This window comes from Micromys minutus, assembly GCF_963924665.1.
Source record: "Micromys minutus genome assembly, chromosome: 14".
NCBI lineage: Eukaryota > Metazoa > Chordata > Mammalia > Rodentia > Muridae > Micromys > Micromys minutus.
The window spans coordinates 8,929,747-8,945,647 of record NC_137983.1 but is presented as its reverse complement, the minus strand read 5'-3'; positions in this window follow the sequence as shown (position 1 = coordinate 8,945,647).

Sequence of the window (15,901 nt, the reverse complement as noted above, 5' to 3'; positions counted from 1 at the left end):
TATAAGTTTTTGTAGTAGGATCTGATGATTTCTTGAATTTCCTCAGTTTCAGTTGTTATGTCGCCACTTTCCTTTCTGATTTTGTTAATTTGGATACTCTCTCTTTGCCCTCTAGTTATTCTGGCTAGGAGTTTATCAATCTTGTTGATTTTCTCAAATAACCAACTCTTTGTTTTGTTGTTTTTTTAAATGGTTCTTTTTGTTTCTATTTGGTCTATTTCTGCCCTAATTTTGATTATTTCTTGCTGTCTACTCTTTTTGGGTATATCTGCTTCCTTTAGTTCTAGGGCTTTTAGCTGTGCTGTCAGGTTGCTGATGTGAGCTCTCTCCAGTTTCTTTTTGGAAGCACTTAGGGCTATGAGTTTTCCTCTCAATACTGATTTTATTGCATCCCATAGGTTTCGGTATGTTGTGTTTTCATTTTCATTGAATACTAGAAAATCCTTAATTTTTTCTTTATTTCTTCTTTGACCCTGCTATCCTTTAACAGAGCATTGTTTAATTTCCATGTGTATGTGGGCTTTTTGTTGTCTTTGTTGTTGTTAAAGACCAGTCTTAGACCATGGTTATCTGAGAGGATGCATGGGATTATTTCAATCTTCTTATATTGATGAAAACTCATTCTTTGTCCAATTATGAGGTCAATTTTCGAGAAGGTGCCATGGGGTGGTGAGAAAAAGGTGTATTATTTTACTTTAGGATAGTATGTTCTGTATATATCTATTAATTCTAGTAGGTTCAAAGTCTCTGCTAGTTTTGCAGTGTCCTTGTTAAGTTTCTGTTTCCCTGATCTGTCTATTGGTGAGAGTGGGGTATTAAAGTCTCCCAATATTATTCTGTGGGGTGAAATGTATTTTTTGAGCTTTCATAGGGTTTCTTTTATAAATGTGGGTGATTTTTTGTTTGGAGCATATATGTTAAGGATTGAGAGTTCCTCCTGACATATTCTCCAATAATGAGTAAAAAGTGTCCTTCCTTATCTTTTTTGATAACTTTTGGTTGGAAATTTACTTTTTTCGATATTAGAATAGCCACTCCAGCTTGCTTCTTGGAGCTGTTTGCTTGGAAGCTTTTTTCCCACCCTTTTACTCTGAAATAGTGTCTGTCTCTGTCTCTGAGATGAGTTTCCTGTATGCAGCATAAGGCTGGATTTTTTTTTTATGTATCCAGTCTGATTGCCTATGTCTCTTTATTGGGGAGTTGAGTCCATTTATGTTAATAGATATCAAGGAATAGTTGTTTCTGTTTTCTGCCATTATTGCTTTTTTGGGTTGAGTTGTGTCTGTGTTTTTTTCTTCTTTTAGTTTTCTTGTTTAGGAGTTTTCTTGTTTTGATTAGGATGTATTTCCCCTCATTGTATTGGGTTTTCCATCTATAATTCGTTGTAGTGCTGGGTTTGCGGTCAGATATTGTGTAAATTTAGATTTGTCTTGAAATATCTTTATTTCTCCATCTATGATGATTTATAATTTTGCTGGGTATAGCAGCTTGGGCTGGCACCTGTGCTCTCTTAAGAAGTGCATGATGTCTGTACAGGCTCTTTTAGCTTTTATAGTCTCTGTTGAGAATTAGGGTGTTATTCTGATTGGTCTGCCTTTATATGTTACCTGACCTTTTTCCCTTACTGCTTGTAGTATTCTTTCTTTACTTTGGGCACTTGATGTTTTTACTATTCTGTGTCGGGAGGTATTTCTTTTCTGGTCCAACCTATTTGGAGTTCTGAAGGCCTCATTTATGCTTGTGGTCATCTCATTCCTAAGGGTATTTAAGTTTTCTTCTACAATTTTGTTGAAGATATTTACTGTGCCTCTTAGTTGACACTCTACTCCCTCTTCTATTCCTATCATCCTTCGGTTTGGTTTTATCATTGTGTCCTGTGTTTCCTGGACATATTGGGTTAGGAGCTTTTTGTTTTTTTGCATCTTCTCTGGCTGTTTTGTCTATGTTTACAGTGTTGTCTTCTGCCCCCGAGATTCTCTCTTCCATCTCTTGTAGTCTATTAGAAATGCTCGCTTCTGTGACTCCTGATATTTTTTTAGGTGTTCTATCTCTAGGGTTATCTCTTTTAGTGTTTTCTTTATTGTGTCAATTTCAGTTTTAAATTTCCTCTTCCATTCCTTCATCTCTTTGGGTCTGTTTTCCTCTAGTTCTTTGAATTCTTTGAGTGTTTTTCTTGTTTCCTATTTAAAAGCTTCTGATTCTTTTTGCTTTTCCTCCCATTCTTGTTTAAGTATCTCTATCAGTATCTTGAGGTATGATTTCAGGTCTGTGTCTTCTTTTTCTGGAGTGTTTGGTATTCCAATGTTTGCTGTTATGGGAGAGCTGGGTTCTGGTGTTTCCAGGTTGTCTTGGTTTCCTTGGGATATACTTTTTCGATTTTCTCCTGCCATCTTTTTGTCAGTGATATGTTCTTGCCTTTCCCTTGTATCTGGTCTGTGTCCCTGATTTCCACTGTTCCAGGTGGCAGATTGGCCGAGCCCTATTATGGGTCCTAAAGTTGCTGGTTCATAACAGAGGTTACAGTGCTTTGTCCCTGGTCCCTGGATCAGGCAGGGTGGGGGCGGTCTTTCAGTGTGCACTCAGCAGAGATCTCTCTGCTCCCTTGCTGCCCAGATCTCCTACTCACCAGTCTTTGAAACTTTTGGAACTGCTGGTTTGGGTGGCAGACAGGCTGAGCTCTGTTCTGTGCCCCAAGACTGCTGAGTGGAAACAGAGTTTCCATTGCTGTGTCCCTGGTCCCTAGATCAGGCAGGGCAGCATGTTTGCTTTTCCTGTGCACTCCACAGAGATCTCTCTGCTCCCTGGCTTCCCAGATCTCCTACTCACCAGTCTTTAAAACTTTAAGAACTCAGAAATTACAGTCTTATCATTAAATGATACTAGGAAAAATGAAGGCTTGTTAAAAAAAGTATAATTAAAAAAGGATAGGCTTGTTAAAAATAAACTTACATTATCCTATACCTTAAGTAAAACACAAAATATTAACCCAAAATAAATTTAGATGAGATTAAAATGCTAAAATTCTAAAACTCATAAAAGTGAAACCTCTGTTCCATTAGCTTGGTAATGATGTCTTATATAAGACATGAGAATCACAGGCAATAAAAGTGAGACTAGCCAAACAGGATACCATCAAACTAAAAACGTCAGCACAGCAAGAGGGTTTTTCTCTGACACACTTTTGCCATTGTCCCTAGAATTTCTCTGAATTCTCAGCTTTCCTGACTTCCTTCAGCATTCCCAGTAGTCTGTGATTCTGGGAACCACACGGGTTTGAAAGATAGGGGTATCATAATAAATAAAACAAAATAATTGAAAACTGTAGTGTGCCTATCACCTTTCCAAAAATGAAGATAACATGTCTTTTATAATCTCTGATTACAGTTCGATGCCAAAGATGGAAAACTACATTTCTTAGTAGTGTGTCTCTTCAGAGGGCCTAAGAGAGTGACCAATATTCAAAATAACTGAACACAAAAAAATTAAGTTGAAATGAATGATAAATATGTTTAGGTTTTAGCATGTGTGATGGTAAAAAGCAAGGAACATGAAAGAAGGAAGGAACTTAGTGAATTAATCTTACAGAATCATAATTTTTCAGGAACGTAAAATAATTAATTCTGTAATGTAATGATAAATAAATAGTTAAATGCTTGTAATAGTACCCAGTGACCCTCTTGACTCAGACCCACAAAATGCTTATTTAAGCATGATTTAAAAAACAACCATTACATAGAAATAGCATCATGATCCAAAATTTAAAACAGTAACCATTACGTCTTAAAGGTTATTCATCATCTAAACTTTAAAGATAAATGAATATTACTCAATATAACTATGACCAGCATTATTAATACTATGAAAATATATGATATTTTCTGAATCAATTTCTGAGCTTCTATAACTTTCTTACCCAGTTCTTCCAGTATGAGGCTGGCAATCATTCAAGTTGTTCAAATTTAACCTTTGAGCATATTCTGGGTTTTACTGACTTGTAGTGAACAGATACGGATCACTCCAGAAATAATTCTATAGTTTTACCTGTATAGATATATCTTTTTACACACATATGAATCCTTAGATATACTTACTTATAATCTGTCTACCTATCTATAACATTTAAATTCACTAGTCATTTTTATATTACTTTTATCACTTATAGAAAAATCCATTGTTCTTTCATTTTATTCTGTTTTAATGAATGTTTATCTTCTTGATGAAACCTGAATATCTAAAGCAAATTTGCCGCTGGAACATATATGTAGAAGAAGGCTGAGGGTAAGGCACAGCAGAATTATTTTCTGACACTTGAAAAATAAAATGACATTAATGGAAAGTCCTGCCAAAGAGAGAAATAAAATGATAAAACAATTTCAGTATTTGGGGCTGATGCATGCTAATAAAATGCTAAACAGGTTTCAAATTACATAGATCAAGATGCTACAGTCTATAAAATATGCATCTTTCTGTTCAAACAACTCATCATTTTTTCTACAATTATCTCTTATGTTAAGTATTTCTCCAATTACTACCTGACCTCATGAAATGGCTGAAATTCAACAAATCATTATGCTGAATACTTTATTTCTTTACATTTCCTCTGGAGAATATTTGCTGTGTTTTATTGTATTTTTTTCCTCAAACTTGAATTTGAAAGATTTTTGTAAGCTCTATATGGAAGTAGAAGCCAGAACCTTACTTACCCAGCCTCCTCAAGGTCAGACAACTATGACAATTTATCGGTGTCAAGCAGCAAGTAAAATTCAGTGCTTTCTAGCATGTAAAGCAGAGGAGACAAGAGCGATGTTATCTCTGTAGGGTCTGTCTTGGGAAGGCCAGTATTTTAGTAAATTTCGTTCCTAGAACTGACTTTCAGAACCTCTAAAGATCTGTGAATGCTCTTAGATCTTTTAAAGGGCATTAACTTCACCCTGTATGTTTATATAGCGCTCTCTTTGTTTAAATTCACCTTTCATCTTTTCAGTTAGCTAGAAAGGATACAAGAAAAAGATGCTTGGCTATTATTGGATAAAGCTATTAGATAGGATACCATGCCAAGTGATTCGAGTGAAAACTACATATGTAGTGAATGATAAGGAAATTTCAAGCTCTAATACTAGTTCTCTAATCTTTTCTTACAGATTTGAGAAGATATTATGTAATCATCTACTTGTGTCAAGGTGGACTGATATCCTTAAACAAACTTCTCGAAACACCCAAATTATGTGATAGGGACAAAGCATGAGAGGTAAAGTTTTAGAATAGTAACAGTTTTCTAGCTTCTTTTCATGTTGCTATAGTGAGATCATCGAATAAAATACCCTAAAGGAAACAGGATGGACTTCAACCCACAGTGCAAGGTATGCCATGTACAGTCAGGGCTGGAGAAATTTGAAGCAGCATCACACCCAGAAATGGAAAGCAGGAAGAGGTAAATATGAACAGAATGCTCTTTATCTCATTCTTTTCCTTTCCTACTGCCAGGTGCCTTGGTTCCCATATAATGACATCACATGTGGTAGATAAATCTTACACCTCAGTTAAAACAACCAAGATAATCTTGTACAAACACGGCCATTCATCTGGTTCCCTTTGGATTCTATATTCTGCCTAATTGACAATTACTAATAATCATTCTATCTCCACCCATGGTAATCATGGTGATCGTCTCCAATGTAATCTTCCACCCATTGTCTCTATGGTTCACAAGCATACTGCACTTCATTCAGTACCATTTAGAAGCCCCTATAATTTTTCAACAATTCCAACCCTTTAAATGTTTCAAGTCTCCGAACTGTGATCTACATAGGATACCTGGAATATTCATAGATTCTCCCTTAAACTGGTCCATTACACATAAAGGATCTGGAAATCCATTCGGCCTTGATTCTGTTTCTTCAAATGAATTTAGAGCTTTGCACGATGTAGCCTTCAATGGCAGGCTTCCACCTTCAGGATAACTTTTATTCTCCCAATGAAGCACTTCACTGTTCCTGTCATGATTATTTTATCTCACACTGATTATTTTACCAATTTTAGCTATTTCTTAGCATCAGTTTGAATGATTTTCCATCTTGAAATTTTCATTACCAAACAAATTAATTCATCCTCTTAATTCAACTTAATTAAGGTCCTCAGGATATAAGCAGATTTTTGTCCAAAATTTCTCATGTATCACCAGAAACTCCTTGATAAAATTTTTATTCCTCTTTGATCTGACCCTCATGGGGAAGGAATCTATCAACACCCTTCTCTGTATTTTTAGAACAGAATAACTGAGTAATGTCTGTACACAATCATCAAGAGCTTTTTAACCCTCAAGCTCCAAATTGTTCTATATTACTTTCTTAAAAATATTTTCAGTGACTTCAAAAAAAAATAAACAATCAACTTTATCTCCATGATCCCACTCTGGGTAATAATTTTTGTCAATTTTTAAAGTAAAAATGTACTATAGCAAAATCAGTTTCAACAGAAAAGGTTAATTTTATGTACAGTTTAAGATATAATAAATCCTGCCAGAGCATTCAAGGCAATAGGACTTTGAGCAGCTCTTCGTGAGTAAGTGTTCAAAACCAGTACACAGAGGGAGGAATGAAAGCAAGCTTCTATTTAGTCCACTTTTACACAGTCCAAGACACCCTTGACAAGAAATTGGGCTCATCATGATACATGTTTTTATTCTCACCTAATTTAATTATCAAGATAATTTAACACAGTTTGCTACCCCTAGATTTTCAGATGCCAGATAATTCTACATCTTTTTAAGTTGGCAATTAATACTATCAGGCAATGAATGAAGAACTAAAAAGAATAGCAGATACTAATCAAGTACAAAAAAAATCATGCTAGATTTCTTAGAGGAATTCTATTTAAGTTGTATAGACATATCTTCTTTCTCTATGATTTAAAAAAAAAAATCCTTAAATTTAGAAAACAAGATGGCGGAGTTTGTCCCATCCACCAGGGAGCTCTGAAATCTGGGAGAGCCACAGAGGCTCCCGAGGGGTTCTAAGAGGTGGTGGCAGCAGGAGAGGAGTAGGCAGAGCCCTCGGTAACCCTGGAAACCTATGGAAAAAGACAAAACGTCAAGTATTTGGAGAAGATGCTTTCTCAAAAGTGGACTCATGAAACTGAAAACAAAGATGGCAGATAAGGGCGCTGGGTGTGTCTCGCAGCTGGCACCAAGGACCCGATGATGTACAGAGGCCTTGAATTCCACAGAAAAGTCATTGCAGAATAGGGCTGATCCTTGTGGCTGGCTATTAATAAGGAACCCCTGCAGCTGCAACAAGGAACCCCGGCAGCTGCAGGCTGTGCTGATTTCCCTGAAAGAAGGGAGAAACCTTGGGATAGTGATGGTGTCAGTAACATACAAGCTCTGGTAAACCCCAGAGTAGCTGTCAGAATGAACAGGGTGATGTACAACAGCCTGAAGCCCTTGCGGGAACAGGTTCTTACTGAATAGGGCCAATTTTAAGCCTGTCCCCAGGTACCAAGCATGGAGCCCTACAGCAGCAGAGTGTTCTTCTTGCCCTACCAGGATACTAAGAGGACAGGAAACAACATAGCCTGCAGCACCAGGCATAAAGATTAAGACTGGTGAGCTACAGGGCAGCAGAGATTGAGTTCAAGGAGTTATGTGGCAGATAGGAGCTTGCACAGAACCTGCCCCTAGACATCCTGCCTTGTCACAACTTTACCTTCACTCTAAGCAATAGCAGGCTACCCTAGATAAACCTCTACAATGGTCCATTACTTTAGATACTTCAGAAACTAGAACCTTTGATTCAGACCCATGACTTGTTGCAGTGAATATTTGCAGGTAAATCTGTTTGGAAAAAATACTGTGTGACACACCGTAGTTACTAATGTTACTATGAAGAAGGAATATGAAATAGAGAGATAGGAAAAATAGAGGAATGGAGAAGTGAGTATGAGGTTCTCTAAGTCATCCTTTCTAAATACTGATAACAGAACGTAGAAACAACTAATATGGTATTATTTGTTATAGGTTTCTCTAATTATAGGCATCTAAGCCTGCCTCCCTCAGCTACCTCCAGAATTATTTTTTCTTTCCAGTTCAAAAGGAAATTGTGATGTATTTCTTCAATAGAGAGAATCTAGCCTGTACACAAGACTAAGTTCACTCCAGTGCAACTGAAGTTTTCAATTTATTCGACAATAGAAGGATGCTGCCTATAGTCAGAGAAAATTACACGAATGGATATAAAATACTGACATTTCCCCACAGTTGTAGTGGCAATCAGACTTTAGTTCATTGTTCTAAAGTCTACCTGCCTCCTTCCATTCTTCAACTAATTTTATTTATTCATGTTAGATCCAGGAACCATTACACACACACACACACACACACACACACGCACAATCACATCCACAGATACCATAAATCCACGGTTATTAAATAAGATAAAGTACATATGCTATTAGTCTCTATATCTAATTTTAAAGCTGAGTAATTCTAAAGTTCAAAACAACGTTATTTATTAGTACTCACTGAATGTGTGTAGGGGTTCAGGAATTTAGGAGCAGTTGGATAGCTGATTCAAACTCCAAAACAGATGGTTATAGCACATGACATTTAGTCTAGAGCCTGGACTGAACAAATACTCACAAAAACATAAGGCAACTGAGTGGATTAGTTTGGCATGGGTCATACTTCATAGACTGGAAAGCAGGCACTCACTTTGAGTGAGGGAGTCTCATCAATTTTCAACAAATTTCTTATACATGTTCCTACCACTAACCTTTGTAAACAATTCTAAGGTAAGGTATGGGGGGTCAGCAAATGAGAGAAAGTTGACAGGTGATAGAAGGATAGACAAATAGATGATAGATGATAGCTGATGTATATGTTGCATATGTATTTCTATATGTACATGTATTTGTATGTACATAATGTATATGTGTATATAATATATATATGTGTGTGTATATATGTTTATATATGTGATAGGTAAATAGGTGATAGTAAAAATAAATAGAAGAAATGTTTTTAGACTTATCTTACAAGATGCAAAGCATTATTTCTGTCACAATCAATATCTAAATTTGGGTTACTACAGGCAAAGTATTTCTATCCATATTTTAAATGTAAATTTTTATATTTTTTTGCAACTTCAATCACTTCACAGTACAACAGAAAGGTAAACATCTAATGGTCCTACCCAAAGAAGATATTTATTAACCAAAGTAAGGATCAACATGGAAAAAAGGCTCAACAGTGCCAGGTATACCCCAATGGTAACCAATAGAAGTCACACTGAATATCGCAACAGTAACCAACACATTAAAATAAAGTCTCAAGGAATATCATGCCAAGTATTATAACCCTATCCAATGTCTGGTGAGGTCATTTATCTTAAAGAAGAAAAACCTATTTCTACTTTCCTAACTGATCATAAGTTTTAACTGAATTCCAAAGTTATATCTTTTTTAAACAGATTTATTTTACAAAACAAAGATAAATGTACAGATTTTAAGCATTTTTGCATGAAATTATACAATACATTTTTGTCAGTACTTTTTTTACAGATTTTAAAATAATTTTACATAAAACTATATGAATATATTTTTACTCAGTACTTGATTTTTTAAAGGTTTGATAGTATGCATTGATAACTTAATAGTTAAAGTGAGCATAAAGTACCTGTAAAACAAAATGTAACATGGAAATAGTCAAAGTTTTCTTGTTGTGTAAAGATTTTTTTGGTTTTTTTTTTTTTTTTGTTTTCTTTATTTCTTGGACTTCATACAGTCTGTGAGTTGTTTCTGGGGGAGTGCAAGCCTCTGGGGTTAGCATCCCACTATCAGTGACTGCATATTATGTCTGTTCTTTTGTGACTGGGTTATCTCACTCAGGATGATATTCTCTAGGTGCAACCATTTTCTTAAGAATTTGGTTAAGTCATTGTTTCTGGTGGCTGAGTAGTATTCCATTGTGTAAATGTACCACAATTTTTGTATCCATTCATCTTTTTAAGGACATCTGTGTTCTTTCCAGCTTCTGGCTATTATAAATAGAGCTGCTATGAACATTGTGGTGCATATATCTTTGTGGTGTACTAAGGTGCCTCTGGGGTATACACCCAGAAGTGGAATAGCTGGGTCTTCAGGTAGTTCTATGTCCAATTTTCTGAGGTATCGCCAGACTGATTTCCAGAGTGGTTGTATTAGTTTGCAACCCCACCAACAGTGGAGAAGTGTTCCTCTTTCTCCCCAACCTCGCCAGCATCTGTTGTCATCTGAATTTTGGATCTTGGCCAATCTGTCTGGTGTGAGGTGGAATCTCAGGGTTGTTTTGATTTGCATTTCCCTGATGGCTAAGGATGTTGAGCACTTCCTCAGATGTTTCTCAGCCATTTGATATTCCTCAAATGAGAATGTTTTCTTTAGCTCTGTACCCCATTTTTAATAGGTTTATTTGATTATCTGGTGTCTAGCTTTTTGAGTTCTTTGTATACCTTAGATATTAGTCCTCTATCTGATGTGGAGTTGGTAAAGACCTTTTCCCATTCTGTTGGCTGCCATTTTGTTTTCTTGGCAATGTCTTTAGCCTTACTGAAACTTTGCAATCTCATTAATTCCCATTTGTTAATCTTTGACCTTAGAGCTTAAGCCATTGGTGTTTTGTTCAGAAAATTTTCTCCTGTGCCTATGTGTTCTTAGGTTTTCCCTACTTTCTCATCTAATAGTTTCAGTGTATCTGGTTTAATGTGGAAATCTTTGATCCACTTACACTTGAGCTTTGTACAAGGAGATAAGAAAGGGTCTATTTTCATTCTTTTGCATGCTGAGTGCCAGTTGGACCAGCACCATTTGTTGAATAGGCTGTCCTTTTTATATTGAATGTTTACAGCTCCTTTGTCAAAAATCAGGTGACCATATTCGTGAGGGCTCATTTCTGGATCTTCTATTCTATTCCATTGATCCACGTACCTATTTCTGTACCAGTACCATGCAGTTTTCAGCACAATTTCCTTGTAATATAGCTTGAGGTCAGGGAGAGTGATTCCCGCAGATGTTTTCTTGTTTTTGAGGATGGATTTTACTATTCTAGGTCTTTTATTATTCCAGATGAAATTGCACACTGCTCTTTCCAACTCAATGAAGAATTGGGTTGGAATTTTGATAGAGATTGCATTGAATCTGTAGATTGCATTTGTAAGTTGGCCATTTTTAAAATGTTGATCCTTCCAATCCATGAGCATGGGAAATCTTTCCATTTTCTGAGATCTTCCTCAATATCCTTTTTTAGAGGTTTGAAGTTCTTGTCATACAGGTCCTTCACTTGCTTAGTTAGTGTCACACCAAGGTATTTCATAGTTTTTGTGGCTATTGTGAAGGGTATCTTTTCCCTAATATCTTTTTCCACAGGGTGTCCTTGTTGAGACTCACTGGGTTGGCATTATGGCGCCTGAGGAGGCTGATTCTTCTGGCCAGGCATGAACCCCAGTGGAGCCAACCCAGTCACAAAATGTTCACCCCAAAAGTTATGTTTCCTGCAAGAAATGCAAGCACTACAGATGGAATAGAGACTGAGGAATGGCCAACCAGTAACCAGCCCAAATTGAGACCCATCCTATAAAGAAGCAGCAATCCTTGACACTATTTATGATACACTGTTTTGCTTACAGACAGAAGTCTCTCATGGCTTCCTTTAGGGAGTTCTGTCGAAAAGCTAACTTACACATATTCAGACACCTATGGATAACAGTGGATGGACCTTGGGGACTTTTATGGACACAAGGAGAAAGGATTGTGGGCTCCAAAGAGTATGGGAATGCCACAGCAAGAATAAGATAATCAACTAACTTGTACCCTGGGGCCTCTCAGAGACTGAACCACCACCAACCCAAGAGCATACGTTGGCTAGACCTAGCAGATGTCCAACTTGACCTTCATGTGGGTCCCCAAACTAGAGTGGGTGTGCTATCCCAAAAATGGTTGCCTGTATGTGGGATATCTTTTTCTAGCTGGGTTGCCTTGTCTGGCCCCAGTTGGGGAGAATGTGCCTAGCCTCGCCTCGTTGACCCTTGATGTGCCAGGGTGCAAGGATACTCAGTGGGTCACCACCCAATCAGAAGAGAAGGAGATGGTATATAGGGAAAAGAGGGGATGAGCAGGAGAGGGGAAGTGAGTGGGATGTAAAGTAAATAAGTAAAAAGTAAGTACCACACACACACACACACACACACACACACACTTAAATGCAAAGAACTGAATAATACTGAGCATAAAACGTATCCAAACATTTGGTAAGACCTGGACATTTAGTTCATATATGACATTTAGTTCTTATTAGGAATAAAGATATTCTAAATCTAATATCTAACATTAAAAATAATGAAACAGTAATAAAATATAATATCAAAGGATGTATTATCAAAGACAGAAAACGAGTCAATGAGTATAGCAGACTGGCTGGCTTAGCGGAAGGAGGCACATCTTGTACTGTATTCCCAGAACAGGAGCTAGCCAACGTACTAGCAATATTGCAAGCATGATATGTGAGTACTTCAGACACTTTATAGTTATTCATTTTAAAATGTGGGATAAAAAGAAATCAATTTCTCCAGGCCAACTACCAAAGGTTTTTTTTTTTCCAAAATGAAATTTCATAACCTGAATAGTGTTATGAGAGAGACATTATTTCCTTGTTAAAGACAGGAAAAGAGTCTGTGTTAAGTGTACATGAGCTGAGTCCAGCAGAATTATTGGGTGTAATTCTAACTGTGATTATTACAGTAAACTTACATTACTGAGCCATGTTTTTAAAAGCATGTACAAAATATTTCATGATATTCGATCAAAATTCATTAATATTGGTCTCTGTTGATTTCTCGATTTGTTCTAAAAATTAAGAAAGTTTGCCTAAATCACACAGAAAATCATCAAGCATTCAAAAGATTTGCTCTACTTCCATTTAGACAATTTTTTAAAAATGTGTTCTAATAGCAATTGCATTTGCTTTGACTATTTTAAACCATCAGACCATTCTTATTGTTCATATATTCATGATGTGGTAAATGAGAACAAAAGGATGTGAATATAATATTTCCTGGGTATCTGATTTTACCCTTGTTTCTTTCTTTTTAAAAGTTGCTTCTAAACATTGTTGGTTGATCCTCTGTGTCTCTAAGGCATGGCTGTGTGTGACCTTTATTTTGTTTCCACAGCGTCTTTCATGGTAATCTGATAGAAGTCTCCCTATTACAGTTGGCATCTCCAATCCTGTCACTACTGAAAGAAAACTCTAACTTCCTGTGCTTTTTGAAGAAATGTTCCTCTTTCACATATGAAGCAAAGATTCATCAGGTTTTGCCACGTGAAAGTACTGGAGTCTGCAGTTTTCACTTTCAGCTTGTGTTTCTTAAATGTAATATAAGAAAAATAAAAAAACAATGGAGTTCAAGAAATGGTGCTTATGGAGTTTAGCATTGTACTTTCAATAAATGGGTTGTAAGGAAAGAATGATCTTTTAGAGTATATGTGGTATTTACACTATAGTGTTTGTTTAAGTTTATAAATTATCTATATATTTTAGTATTAAGCTTTGTGTTGGTTATCCCATTAATAAAGCTCATGTTTGATAAACCAAATAATTTTTACATACTTTGAACCCCCACGTCCCTCTGAGCTTTGAACCAAGGTCACCTTTGCTTCAGCATCATGCCACATAATTCATAGTTTCACAGCTAAATTAATTATCACTACCTACATCCCAAACCAATATATATATATATATATATATATATATATGCTTGTTTCATAGCCTTTACAGAAAAATCAACAAATACTGCCATTAACTAAATTTACTTTTGATAGTTTCACACATTCACAGAATGCCTACTGACAACTTGTAAGCCTTTCTTCCATTTTCCTCCTATCCCAGACTAAACTCATTTCTTCACAAGTCTCTCTTCCACATTTGTATCAACTCGGTTTATGTCATGACTCGCTGGGTTAGCCAGGTCTTTCTTTGTCTGTGTCATAATGCATTTGAGGCTATGTGTTTCATTTTGGTGTGCTCCCCAGTGGGTACAAAACAGCAAGTTTATTCACCCCAATATTTATCAATAGATAAATAGTTCACTGGCAAGTGATATGATCCTATAATTTATTTCTATTTTCCATGACGGTGGACAGGGTTAGTCTTGTTTGGGCTCAGAGTTGTTATGAGGTTTTGATTGCAATAGTTGTATATGAGACTAAAGGATGCCTCAATACTTCTTAGAAGGAAGAACAAAACAGCGGAGGAAATACAAGGTCAAATAGAGGAGCAGAGATTGAAGAAAAGATCTGCAGAGACTACCTCACCTGGAGAACCACCCCATATGCAGCCTCCAAACCCAAGCACTATTGCTGATGCCAAGAAGTGTTTACTACCAGGAACCAGACATGTATGTATCCTCAGAGGCTCTGCTAGAGTCATATAGATACAGATGAAGACTGAACACAGGGACCCCAATGAAAGAGCTAGAAAAAAAAACTGAAAGAGCTGAAATGTTTGCACCCTCATGGGAAGAACAACATCATCAACAGCCAAGCACTGAGGTGGAGAGGGTGATTGGAGAGGGAGCACCTTCATGGAAGCAAGTTGAGGGAGAAAAGGGAGGGGAGTTGGGGGGAGGGTATAACAATTGAAATGTAAAAACAGAATATCCAATAAAACTAAAAAAAGGAAAAAAAGACATCTGGAAGTCCTTCTCCTACATGGGGCTGAAGTGACCTTTTCATATCTCTCTTACCAGGGTCTTCATGCCTTAAATGATTGTTTTGGCTCATTTTGTTTGGTTTGTTTTGGTTGATGTTGTTGTTTGGTTGTTGTTTGATTTCTTGTTGTTGTTTTAAGTCTGAGGTCTTAATCTTCACTTACTCTCAACATCTTGATCATCCACTAGTCTTTGAACTCACCGTTCTTCACTTCGAATAGTTGCTTCTTCTGTGGTGACAGAAATGAGCTTTTCTGGGCTGGGGCACAGGCATAATGACCAAAAAATCAGTTAATCTTACGACAGTTTAGGTAAAGGATAGTGAGATTGCCCAGGAGGTCCTGAGGCATGGGTATTTCATGAACTTACAGTACTGGTAATGGGCTCCTTCCCATAAGGTTGGGCCCAAGTCCTATTACTTCTGTAGTAAAAGCAGATTTAAAAAAAAAAAAAAATTATAGGCCAATCTTCCTGATGAACAGGTGTAAAGTTCTCAGTGAAACACTGCATATTATACTCAAGTCATGCCAAGAAAGGTCTTTTCTCATGTATGAGTTGAATTCATTCAGAGGTGCAGGGATGGTTCACTGTGTAAAAATCTGCATATATAATTCATCGCATAAATGGGTCTAAAGACAGAAAATACATGGTTATCTCAATAAATGAAGAAAAGTGCATTGAAAAAAATTCACTCTCCATTAATGATAAGTTTAATGGAGAGATAAGGGATAAAAAAATATAATTTAACAAAATAAAAACTATTTTCAAGAAACCTATTGTCAACCTCATGTTAATGGATTAAAAACTCAATACACTACTACTAAGTTCCCCTCCCAAAAAAATGAAGTTGTCCCATCTTTCCTTTACTGGAGACAAGAAAAGTAAACAAAAAAGAGATATATGTAGAAAATGAAGAAGTCAAATGATCAAAAAATGTATTTTTTAAAGATTTATTTTTTTTTACCATTTACTCATATGAGTGATTTCCTTGTGCATACATAAAACTCTATGAGAACAAATATCTTTGTAAGTTAAGGAATAAACTGACTACAGATGCATTCTTACATTAAATTGATAAATGTAAACATAAGAAGTTTAAAAGCTTATTAGTATATATCTCAAGGTCTTTGATTTTCTATAAACCATTGTCATGCTTATATTGTAAT